General features: G+C 47.7%; 1 protein-coding gene across 6 annotated transcripts in view; it reads left to right on the plus strand.

Moving 5' to 3' along the window:
* The first annotated feature begins 2,045 nt into the window (after window positions 1-2,045).
* Window positions 2,046-12,866, plus strand: part of phc2b (polyhomeotic homolog 2b (Drosophila)) — a 52,994-nt gene continuing 42,173 nt past the window's right edge. For 5 of the 6 annotated variants that reach the window (XM_029247748.1, XM_029247747.1, XM_029247750.1 and 2 more), the window contains exon 1: window positions 2,068-2,182. The gene's annotated coding sequence lies outside the window, so the exon portion shown is untranslated. Of the gene's footprint in view, window positions 2,183-12,866 lie in introns of all 6 variants that reach the window. The other variant, XM_029247752.1, reaches the window with a different exon arrangement.

A 12,866-nucleotide genomic window follows, 5' to 3' on the forward strand; every position in this document is an offset into this window, starting at 1 on the left:
AAGTAAAAATACGAATGCTCATTTGTGTTTTCTATGAGATCTACGTCGCTTCGGAGAAAAGTGTCTGCTAAATGAATAAATGTAAATGTAAAAGACAGAAATTTGACAGCTATATGACCTTTATGCTATTTTCATTTCATTAATGGCCATTTCGGTCATAAATTGCCAACCCCGATGCCAAGTCCCGGCAGCAGTTTTACGGGTGCTTTGACCATAACAGTAGCGTTCCTAAGGCCACATGATTTGCTGAGCCTCGCAACACCCACCGCACAACAAAAATCACTCTTAAAGATGCCCCAGCTGTGACAGCTGCAAACAACATGAGAATGACCCACAAGGAACATCCCTCCAACCGCATCAGTCCTGTCCGGGGAAAACACAGCCCCGGTTTACGGTTTGCTTTATAAGTCCCCTGCCCCACCATTTGAATACATTTGCATGGATTATGAAACTATCGACGCCCCTCCCCCCCCTTGCACTCATCAGATATCAGTCTAGAATCCATTGTTATAATTTGTCTCACTAATGACGGTCACCTAGCAACTCAGAGTGACACATATTAATAAGGACATATGTTCCTATGGGCAATGAGTTCAGTTTAATTAGCTGTTGTTCCTGGTTGTTATGACTGTTGTAATGCGGTACCGTTCCCGAAAGCAGTCAGAAGGACGTGTCAGGTTCCGGTGATAGCAATACAAGTGCCTTCATGCAAAGAAAAAAAAAAAAAATTATCTGGTTTGGTGTCATTTTCAAACATTTATCATAGTCCTGTGGGCAGCGGAACAGGTTGTGTAGATGGTACAAACAGCACGTTGACATGCATCACCACACTTTGTGTGTTAACCTATGAAAGCACTGCTTCCTGAGTACACGTCAGTCGTAGGTGCACTTTGCAGAGTCGAACCGAATGCACGGGTTTCAACCCCAGCAAGAACCGAAAAATCAGTACGGTGTGGTGTATTTGTGCTCACACTATCTAGATGAAGACATTACTTTCCTGCTCATGACTGACTTATATTCTGAGACCATTAGTGTCCCTTAAGGTGCCAAGACACCTCCAGCTATAGTACTCTTGAGCAAAGTACTCACCTTGACTTCCTCCAGCAAAATTGCCCTACTGTATAAATGGGTGAATACACACACATTTTCAGAACCACTTGTCCCATACGGGGTCACGGGGAACCGGAGCCTACCCGGTAACACAGGGCGTAAGGCCGGAGGGGGAGGAGACACACCCAGGACGGGACGCCAGTCTGTCGCAAGGCACCCCAAGCGGGACTCAAACCGCAGACCCACTGAAGAACAGGACCCGGTCCAACCCACTGCGCCACTGCTAAATGGGTGAATAACTTGTAGCAAATTTAACATTCTAAGTCGCTTTGGAGAAAAGCGTCAGATAAATGAATAAATCTAAAAGAAAGAGAGCTTCGGGAGTCTCCCGAATCCCCATCCTGGACCATAAGCTACACCGGAGGGTTAACGTATACTCCTCCAGATACTCTGGTTGGAAAGGCAATGACCTGAGCTCCTGTCAGCGTCCCCTGCTTTTCCCATTCGTGATCAGGGACAGCAGCCCCCTGTACGAGTGACGTTAATGACCCCCACCATGTGACAGCTACCATTTCCACACCACTGTACCACCCCCTGTCATCTTCCGGTAACCCTCGGGGACAGTCCAGTTTGTGTTGTCAAGAGTGCCTCCATTCTGGGACCTACAACCTTCATAACACGATCGGTCCAGTCGTTCCCTCCGTCTCTCTCTCATCCTCTGTCTCACTCCGTCTCTCTCTCTCTCTTTAACCGCAGGCCAGGATTCCAGTTTTGAGGCAGATGCCATAAAATTCCAGGCAAGGGTTAAATCCCTCCACGTTGCTATGGAGACAATGACAGGCCTTCTGTACTACTGACCTGACAGGAGAGCAGGACTGTGGGGGGGAGGAGTGTTTGGAGGGGGAAGGGGAGTGCCAGAGAAAAACACACTCCATTTATTGGACAGATCAGGCCACGTGTCACATTTTGGAATGCTAATGTTCTGTGTTTTTTTTTTTTTTCTCTCTCTCTCCTGCACCTCCTCTCTGCCTGGTCTATTCTGAGACTGTCGGATATAACAAGAAATGGTGTAGGATACCAAGAGAGGAAGAAGAAAGCCCAGCCGAGGAGGCAGACGGGGCCTAGACATAAGGTAGGGAGCTCACAACTGTCTCTTTGTGGAGAGGATATTGTTGCCCTGGCTTATAGTTTTGCTGCTGCTGTGTGTGTGTGTGTGTGTGTGTGTGTGTGTGTGTGTGTGTGTGTGCGTGTGCTTGTGCTCGTACTCACGCGTGTGTGTGTATGAGTGTTTGTGTGTGTCTGTGTGCTGGTGAGTCTGCATGAAATCAGGACCTTTAAAAGGAGACCCTTCAGCATCTGTGTGACCAGATAAAGACCACAGTCCTGCAACTCAGACAAGGCACCTCTGGATGACCCCCTGAGAGAGAGGTGTCAGGATGTAGGATTTTTACAGCATCAAAAGCGTTTCCACAACTGAAAACTCTCGGAGGGCTCGTGCCCTAATTTAACCGAACCCAGACGGAATTCGGGTGCCGACATTCTCTCGATGCCAAAAGACGCTTTTCGACTCATTGCAGAGAACACACCATGTAGGCGAATCTGCAGGGAAACGGGTTTTACGTGGCGGGGGGGGTTGGTGTTTGGAGAGCAATCAGTCCGTACCCTCAGGGTCAACACCCCTTGGGGGAGGGGGGGGGGGGCTCCATTACCCTAACAAGTGTGGCGCGTAGTTAATGCTCTCTTTAGAGACTGGCTGGGTCTAACCCCCCAGGCGCCTCCGACGACCACAATAGGATGGAGCACATGAAATGGATACAAATGCCCCCCCCTTAGTGTGAACCTCAGATGGGTTATTGGCCTCTATAAGGCACCGCAAAATGCCTGCACAGTCCTTGCCATGAAGACCTCCCCAAACCCCACCTCAGCCTGGGAGAGAACCACCTTTCCACCATGTGGATCCTTCCAGGCTCTGGACTCACACGTGAGACTGACACACATCGATCTTCACCAGCGCTCACCAGCAGTCCTCCTGCCCCACTTTAGCAGCAAATTACATTGGCTCGCGCTTTCCTCCTGGCTTCCTTCCTTCGCTCTGCCACTTGATATGCAGGTCTAGATCTCCTTGCAGACTCAGGTCAGAGGTCCTGAGCATCAGTGGCAAATGTTCTAAATCATGCAATGAATTTCTTGTAAGGGTATTGAGATGCACGCTCAGCTGGCCTGTGGCTGGATTCAGGTAGCTGTGCCTTCCCATGTCATAGCCAAGTGTGCAGTGTTGCACTTGCCTTTCGAGGAGCGCAGACAACACAAAAGGCAGGAGATGCTCACCTCTGCCCTGAGGGTCATGGGGAGAATCAATTAAAGTCGTGTGTGGCCATGTACGTGTTTCCGATCCTTCGCTCCTTCCTAGCAGATCAGCGTGTTGCAGTTGCAGTCTCAGTCCCTTGTCTTATGCTTTTTGGGGTTTTGCCTAGAACTGGATCAGACCCTGCATTACCCGATAAAGGCTGCGGGGCTTATAGGGCACCTTTGTTTTGTCATTTGCACTTATTGCTTTGTCGTATAGCTGCCGAAGGCGACACCAACTGCGCTTAATAAACCGTCTGTGGTGCAATGCCATCATGACAAGCCCCTTCCTGTGTGAAATGAAGAATTCTGAGAACCTGATCTTGATGTTCGCTTGGGGTGAACTTTACCCTGTGTGCGTAAAGTGATGCGAAAGACATTTTCTAAACATATCATACCGCAAACAATGCGACCATGTTAGCACCACCCTGAACACGGCTTCCCTCCATCTCTTTACCGTAAACGACGTGGAACCATTCTGCCCTATTCTCCTACTGCAAAGGGGGGAAGACGCAGATGCGGTGCCACGCTTCCCCACATACCACTCATCACCGATGCCTTGTCATTCCTAATGAGTTGTCAACCAATGAGGTTCGAAATCAGAAGCACTTGAAGCAAATCCCTATTGCAAGTTGTGCAAGAAACACAGTCCAAAGGACCAATGGGTTTCTCCTTCCAAAAGGCCTTCTGATTGCATCACCTACAGAACATTTTAAATAATTTTCCCTCAATTAGAGGCTGGCTAATTCACATCCAGATGAAGCTCCATCTTGGGAGGCTGCGAGGGAGGGGGGGCGTATTCGCCGCTGCGTGAACTCCCCGTGGACCCAGTTCAAATAATAAGCCCGGATTACAACCAAGAGGTAGGACACTGGCTGGGGGGCCATGAGGCCCGGGGGGGTAATGCGGGCTGGGAAGTGGGGGTGTCCATCAGCTGGCCTTTCCTCTGCCAGCCGAATTGAGCGCTTTGTCCCAGGCACAGCTCTCTTTCGCAGCCCTCTGGTTGCCCTTTTTTGCGCAAACACTTCTGGGAGGTGGCGTACCAGCACCAGTCCGCTAGACGACTTCTCGTCCCTGAAAATACATGAGGCGCCTTCATCGGTTGGGTGTAGAAACAGATCTGGAAACGTATTTCTAAGCGACCCCGTCTATGGCCAAAGGCCGTGCAATCTTGGAGATGTTCAATATTTATGTGCTGACAAAATGGTGTAGTCACACCGCTACCGTACGGAAATACGTGCTGCGAGCAGAAGTCACGGGTGATGTGTGACAGCTGTTTGTCGTTGTCTGTTCTGCAGGTGAACGGATTTTGTGCGTTGGGGCTGTGCTTCGACTCCATGGTGCTGGGCCACTGGGTGACCGTGTGCCTCATCTGCCGTGCGTTTATGTGTGTGTGCGTGCGTGTGCGTTTGGCAGCGAGACGCGTTCGCGGGATGAGACGTGCATCGCGGTGCTTTGATGTTATGACGGCACTCTCCAGGGCGCAACGGAGACATGTGCAAACTGCTGAGATTGGCAGCCTGTCGATGCAGCAGCGCCACTGAGCAAGCAGATAGCGAGGAATACTACGCAGAGGTAGGTCCCATGTAAGGTTAAATGACGCCCCCAGTATTACTCACGGGGGAGTGAAATGGGGGGATTCTTGTAATTGTGCCATTTGGAGATTAAATCAGACACTCTAATCCTGCTTTAGTGCTACATCTGCATAATGGCTCTGAGTGCCAAATTGCCCTCCACCCTGCAAAGCACTGCATGCCGTGGATCTGTGTACTCCATTGGTGGGGGGACAACCGCACCCCTGTCTACCCGCCGTATCTCCAAGGCTGTGTTTGAGCACCACATCTGCAGGGCATCTATGACTTCAGAGTATGGATCTATTTCAATGTAGTCCGCTCAAGCTTGGATAAATTGTCGTTTTACACTTTTGACATTTGGATATTTTTGCAGTTAAACAATTTCAGTTTTACTACCTAAGCTGGAGAGGAGATGGGCTGCTCCTTGGCTCATACATTAGTACAGCTGCTCATTGGCCATAGTCAGTGCCACAGTAAGTGCAATAAATCCGATAGAAACGTCACCGTGCTGGAGAACACATGCGAAGAATAACTGTGTCATCACTCTGACCTTGGCAAAATGGGATGCTTTTCAAGGCTGGGGTTGTGATCCTAGGCGAGCACAAAACGTTGCTCATGAATGGTAGTGTCACACGGAACCGAGGACGCCGGGGCGGCTGGACCCAAGTGCAGGAGCGTTCGTCAGGAACCAAGGGGTCAGGCAAGCTCTCGTTGTCGGGGTCGGGCGAAGAGTCGGTCGATCGGCGGACTGAGTGAGAGCAAGGATCCATGGACGTGGTCAGTGGACAATGCAAAGGGTCAAAATCCGGAGAATGGATACAGGAAGCAAGGGATGAGGAAGACCAGGACATAGCACAGAGGGACGGTTGTCTCAGAGAGATTCCGCAAGGGAAGGGGAGCGGAGGAGGGTTTCTTAAGGGTGCGTGTACTGATTGGTGTCCGGTGCTTGATCTGTGTCAGGTGCTGTCGATGGTGATGCTGGCGTGGACGTGACAGGAAGAGCCGCAGCAAATAGGGCCGCTTGTAGTTATGTCACTTTTTTAAGTTCTGCCAAAATCTTCATCTGTTTTCTCCAAAGGCAGACAGACAGGTGTGCAGCTGTTGAGTTTCAGGACAGATTTGCCCCTGATCCGCTGTCCAGAAGGCCAGGATGCTTGTTGATCGTGGTCACCCAGGTATTGCTCTGGGTGGTCTGGAGACTCCCAGCTGGAAAAGATAAATCTCACGCTTGCTGCCAAGGTCCGGAGCGTCACTCTGCTCCTGTTGCAAGTGTTCCAGCCACTGGAGCACACCACTCTGATCTACACCCCCCATGGCCATTCTCTCTTCTCCCCCTTGCCTTTTTCCACCTGAAGCTACACTGCTGCCATTGCTCTCACTGCTTCAGATGGTCAGGAGCCTTCAAGAGCCAAAGCAAGAAAAAAAAGCAGAACAAGGGAAATTCAGCTTGAGGCTTACGGGAGCCTTAAAAGCCAAAGGAAAGATATTTTGCTATCTCATCGAGTGCCAGTGTGTGAGATAAATGCAGGGTGTGGCTGCCATCTCGCTCTCTCTCACGCACACACAAACACACACAGCTCCACAGTCTGGATTTTCTCATTGTATAAATGCAGCAGCTGCAGGGAGAGATTGTAACTCCAAACAAGCAGGAGCCTGACGGGTCGAAATGAATTACTTTGTTTTTTGGGGGAGTGTCCACCCAGACAATGGAAATATTTTGGGTGCAGCGCAAAATATAGCTTCAAATACCGATTTCTCCCATGCGGATGATTGTATATGACCCAGAATGCAATCCTATTGCAATCCTATTGTGATCATGAGGGTCACCTGTGGGTCTGCCATGGAAGGGTTAGAATAAAGAAAGGGGGTCGGGGAGGGAGGGGTGATGGTGATCAGAGTATCTAACAAGTCTGGTTTTCAGATTTACCTTGTGTCTCCTGTATAATCATTGTAGGACTCAACGTCTGTCGAAAGCTGCTTTTGTAAACTCCTGTGTCACACTTTATACACAGTCTGTTCAACATCTGTCTTCCGTACAGCTGCTGCTGTCTGGGGCTTATGAAGGTTGCTAACTCGGGCTTAAGTTTACTGTCTGACTTCTTCTGACCTCAGTGACATATTCCTACTTGTGCAGCTATCAAAACAATTCCGTTTAATTCAATATATTTTCATAGAGCTCTTTTCACACAGTGAGAGAGCACTGAACAAAGGATCAGAGACAATACAAATAAAAGTTTGCCTATACATTAAATTACTATAATGCCCATCTTAGTTGTTAAAGCTATAAGTAGACCAACTGGCCACAGAGAAAAGGACACAAAAAACTCCTAACGCAAGGGCGAAAATACCTTTTGGGGTCGAAGTACCAGTGGCTGCCCACCCCTCCTGGACATATTACAATTTAAAAAAGGACTTTCATGTTAATTTACAGCTATTTATACCATTTTTTACAAAGGGCCAATAACTTGACGTCCCAGTTGAGATTACAAAGTAAAGCACATCTGAGAGGCAGGCTTACGGATGCCTGAGCTGGTGGAGCAAACACCAAGTCCTATGATCTCCTGAGACACTAAAGACAGCTCGCTGGGCAGGAATACCCCAGATCTGGGCTCTGGGGAGGGCCCTGGTCTCCAGGTCTATTGCCTGCTTTTAACGTAACAATGCTCCGCAGGCTCGCGTCGCCTTGCATTATTAACTTGCATGACTGACTTTAATGTGGAAAATTTGGTCTGTGAAACATGCTTAATTGCAAGCACCATGCCACATGTTATTGGACGAAGAGAGATCTCAGACATAGCTTGCAGATGGGGGTGAGGTGGGGTGTCCTGTGGAAGGGTTTGTGGTTTTGTAAAGGCAGCCAACTGGGTGGGGTCACTGGGTGTAGGGAAGGTAGCGCTGTGGCCTCCTTCCATGTCCCGATCCACCCCCCCATCATCCAAAAGCATTGGGGTCCCCTTTCTCCGTAGCACAGGGTAAGAACCTGGAATACGTCATCAGGTTAGCAGTGAAATGTTTTACCTCTAAGGGACCATATCCCGTTTTGCGGTGTGCCTGTCTAGCACACACAGTATATATTAGCTGAAGGGCAAACTAATCCCTGTAGGTGTTTAATTGACAGTAAAATTCAAGGCATGTGCTGAATTACCCTAGAAACCTTGGGAATTACCATGCGTTGACGAAATAATCCAGGTAAATAATGACCATTTCTGAGCAGCGTCCTATGTCTGGAAGTGCGGTGGGACAAAGCGGACAAGTCTTCAGGGAGGATTGCGTTGTTTCGTCTGCTCCTCGGCCGTTCGCCGTGTCTTCCCTGACTGACTGCCACGTGTTTGTGTGCTGAGGGATGGAGCGGAAAGGGGGATACTCTCACGGCAGACGCGCGCCCTCTCCCACTGCCACTCGGAGGGAGGGGAGCAGCACCGGGGAGGGTGGGAATAGCCCTGGACACGAGCCAGGCTCTGCCAAGAGCTCTGTGTGAGCGTCTTTGTGTGTGCCCGCTGGACTGCTCCAGACAAGTCTATTAGGTCGCTGTCAGGCCGCTCAATTACATCTGAAAGCGAGTGGACACCCAGTTGTGGGAAACACATTTTTTTCCCCTCTCTCTTTCTTCACACAACGAAAGACACGTAGTCCAGGGTGTCCCCTGACGAAGCGCTCTGACCGGGGATTACCGCCATAGGATAAAAAGCACCAGGTGAGGCAACTGCAGCGGCAAGTTACTCTAAAATTGGACAACCAGGAAACATGGACAGGTTTCGCCAGCAAAAGGCTGCTCTGAAACACACACATATATCACTTATTATTATACTGTATAAAATACACAATTTCATTGTTTTCCAATTCAGTCATTGTCTGTTAATAAGCACAAGATGGCATCTGGTAGTGAAGTGGTTAAAGCTGCTGCCTTTGCATCCGAAGGTTGCGGGTTTGAATCTTGTCTCCAGCTGTAATACCTTTGAGTAAGGTACTTAGCCTGAAATTGTTCCTGTAGAAAGAATTTGCCCCCCTGTGAAAATGGGTAAATACTTCTAAGTATCTTAACACTGTATGTTGCTCTGGACAAAGCATCATGTAAATGAGAGACTGCATTTCTAGATGTGAAAATTTTGCTTTTTACACATCTTTGAATAGGGATTGTTACAGCTCCAAAGTTTTCTTTGTGACTTTACTGCACATTCTTTACACAAAGTGCTATTCTCAATTCTCAACTCATATAGCACTTCTCCTGTTACATATGTCATGCCTCAGTAGAAATCACACATAAATAATTTAAAATAGTAACATTTTGATTTATTTGTTAATAATTTACCCTGTCCTTTGACCTCCATTTAGTGAGTTTTTTGTAACAATGCTGCAATGCAATTCACATTTTTTATATATGCAGATGCATGATGTCTTGGAAGCCAACCCCCCCCCATGTCTAAACAAGTCTTTGTCTCACTGGACATATTCATTGAAGCTTCTCAAGCCTGCCGTGTAACTTCAGATGTGCATGTAAACAGCTGAGTTTTGACAATTGACTTTAAAGTTGGAAGGGACATTAAGGTATGGATGCTTCCTCCTTTATATATGGTTTGATAGGTGGGATTGCCTGAAGCTTGGACGTGATTGGTTGGTTTCATGTGACCTTGAGCATGAGCACACACACACACATTTTCAGAACCGCTTGTCCCTTACGGGGTCACGGGGAACCGGAGCCTACCCGGCAACACAGGGCGTAAGGCCGGAGGGGGAAGGGGACGCACCCAGGACGGGACGCCAGTCCGTCACAAGGCACCCCAAGCGGGACTCGAACCCCAGACCCACCGGAGAGTAGGACTGCGGTCCAACCCACTGCGCCACCGCACCCCCTGAGCATGAGCAGTTCTTCTGATTTCTGATTGGTCGGTTGCTGGTTTCAAATCGGAACTGGTTCGATAAAGGTTAGGTCCTAGTTGGTCCTTGCATCCTATTGGCTCGTAGATGGGGTCCAGTTCGATATGTTTGTTTATGGAATTGACTGAAGAGTACCAGGCCTCAAGGAAATCCCTTGAATGTTTTGTACCTGCCCATCAAACCATATATAAAGGAGGAAGCATCCAACACAAATCGCACAACTTGCACACTGATAATGTCGCCTCGACTAGTGATGAAACGTTTGCAACCTAAATGCCAAGCTCAGCGAATAACCGAACACCTCAACCATCTACCCAAGCTACGAAGACCACCAATATTCTCTATGATCCTCAACATTAAGGTATCTTTACTTTCCAAAAGACAGAATGTCAACAGATGCCATAAGTGGCAGTTACCATAAACATGCCGTTGAACCATTCATGCCGCTGAATCAAGTTTGACCCTATCATGATGCTTTTTTCCACAAGAATATGTTTTATTTATTATTCTGTAGGCAACATTAAAACAGTATAGTAAGTTTTACAAGATCACCTGGCTTCCTACAGTTATTTTAAGGTTGTCTAAAATGAAATTTTAATACGAGTGGCTACAGTTCAAATGTTCCACTTCTTAGAGGAGATCAGGTATATAAAATATTTTAAAAATGAAGTTCCCCCAAGGATGTCAAATTCCACATGGAACTTAGAATGTGCAAATCTAACCGGTATCAGCTGAGTTTGACGTGTTAATGTTAAAGATGAAAAAGAATGTCGTAGATGATGGAAGCACGTTGCGCTCCTGCTTGCTAAAGATGGACAAAGTGTTCGCTGCTGTGCATTAACTCTCCAGTTATCAAGGGTATCACCAGGCCAGCTGCTAGTGTAATGCTTAGAGCTGCTGTTTTTGGACCCAAAGGTTGCTAGTTTGAATCCTACCTCCAGGTAAGTACCTCCTTGAGCAAGGTGTTTACTCTAAGATTGCTCCAGTAAAATTACCCAGCTGTTTAAATGGCTAAATAGTTATAAATAGCTTAATATTGTAAGTTGCTTTGGAGAAAAACATCAACAAAATGAACGAATGTAAATGCATATTGAAAACAGTACTGGCCTTTGGTTCTTTTTTGATATGAAATTCAGGAAGATGTGGGCAGCCTTCATCGCTCTACTTCTTCCCCCCACCCATTGCAGCCCCCTCCACTCCCTCCTTTCTGTACCCCTGGAAGTAGCTCATCTATATGCTAATGCACAGATTCCAATCAATGCACTTCATGCTTGCCTGGCCCCAATCAATACAGTATCAAGCTAGTAGACGGCTGAAAATTATTTATTACACTCAGCCGCTCGGAATAGCAATGAGGCCTGCTATTACAGTCACACAGACAAGTGCCTTTGTTCCGAAGCACCAGCTTTTGCTGCAATTAATTCTCCATTACAGGGCTGAGTTTGGATTCCGTGGCAGACGCCCGGTTCCATTCGTCACACGCAGCCTTCGCTTGAATCTCCGAGTGCATCCATCCATTCATGCTTTAAATGCAACCGGAGAAGAATTAGAGTTATAATGGCCTTTTCATTTACAGGTACTATTAAAGGGTAATTTCATCTTACATGTTTAAAACAATGAGATTCGGACCATTCCTCATTGCATCCCTGCAGGGAAAACATCCCGCTCACTGAAATTATTAGCATTTCATGTTTTCCCAGCTACAAAGCCAGGAGGAAGACGGCTTCTCAGCTGGTTAAATGATTCAGATCATTTGTGTTTCACATTCCAGACAGAGGAATGAGCTCGAAGGTGATTTGATATTTCACCTTTCTTTTAGCCTCGACCTGTACCTCCTGGGCTTTCTCCCAGGCAGATGCTGCCTATTTAGTGCACCTCTGCACTGACACTCATTCCAGCTCCTAATGAACTAGAAGTTTCCCAAAGCTGTTCTGCTTCATATTCCTTCTAGAATCACTTAAAAATTCCCAGGTCCATTTGTTTTCATTACAGACTCTGACAGTGGTCTCAGCATGCGGTCATTTTCATGAGGTCCCCCACACACCCATGATCACTGATTCTTTCTATACCACAAGTAATCATAAAATGGTAACTATAGGGCATCTTTAAAGGCGTACCCCATTTAATGATCAGATTAAAACTGAAAACTACCAAGTCTGTGAAAAAGAAATGCAAACAAAATTAAAATATTATTTAAAATATGAGAAAAATTTCAGTCTTCATTGCTAGTGCCACTTTAAACGATTGGAAGTGCTGTGAAAATGCCGTTGCTGTGAAAGGGAAAGTGAAAATGCTGTGACAGAGCAAGGCTATGTCTGACCCATTGGGCTGTGCAAGTTCATACCGCGAGGGCTGTGTTTTTGTTATTGCTGGGTTTCACCTTCTTTTACTTTAGCTTTCAGAGTTATAAATGCGTTATGATGACGTGCGCAGCCACCGTGGTCTTGCACAGTGCTTTTCCGAGAGAGATCAGACAGCGTTCTCTGACTGTCGCCCTTCCTGTGGCCATGTGTTACCATGCAGTGTGAACCTGTTGGCCTGGCTTGAATAAAGATCACATCAAACCTGACGCCACGGTTGCATTTTAGCACTGGGATGGCCATCCCATTTCCTCACAGAAGGATCTCTCTGCGTAATGTGCATGGAGTGTTGTCAGGGGAATCCTGTTGGTTGTCGCTAGGATACCCCATTATGACGACACAGTAGGGCAGGCGGTCCGTTCACTGCTCGCGTTGGCAGCCGAGCGACAGGAGCTGGGGAGACCCGCTCGTGACAAAGGGAATCACGTCCCAGGGGACAGCATGTCATTCGGCCACTCAGGCATCTTGCCAGGGTTCGGTGGGAGTTGGTGGGGGGGGTGGAGGGCATTGTGATGCGGGGGCACTTGAAGGAAGGTTATGAACAGGCTTTGTTCATGTTACGGCTTTCTCCTCCTTGCTTTTTAACCACTCCTGGGAGATTCCCTTTTTCAATTCCTGAGCACTGTTTGGCGAGTACTGACGAGCGTTCCCTTTGAACTGT

Source organism: Scleropages formosus, chromosome 22 (assembly GCF_900964775.1).
Source record: "Scleropages formosus chromosome 22, fSclFor1.1, whole genome shotgun sequence".
NCBI lineage: Eukaryota > Metazoa > Chordata > Actinopteri > Osteoglossiformes > Osteoglossidae > Scleropages > Scleropages formosus.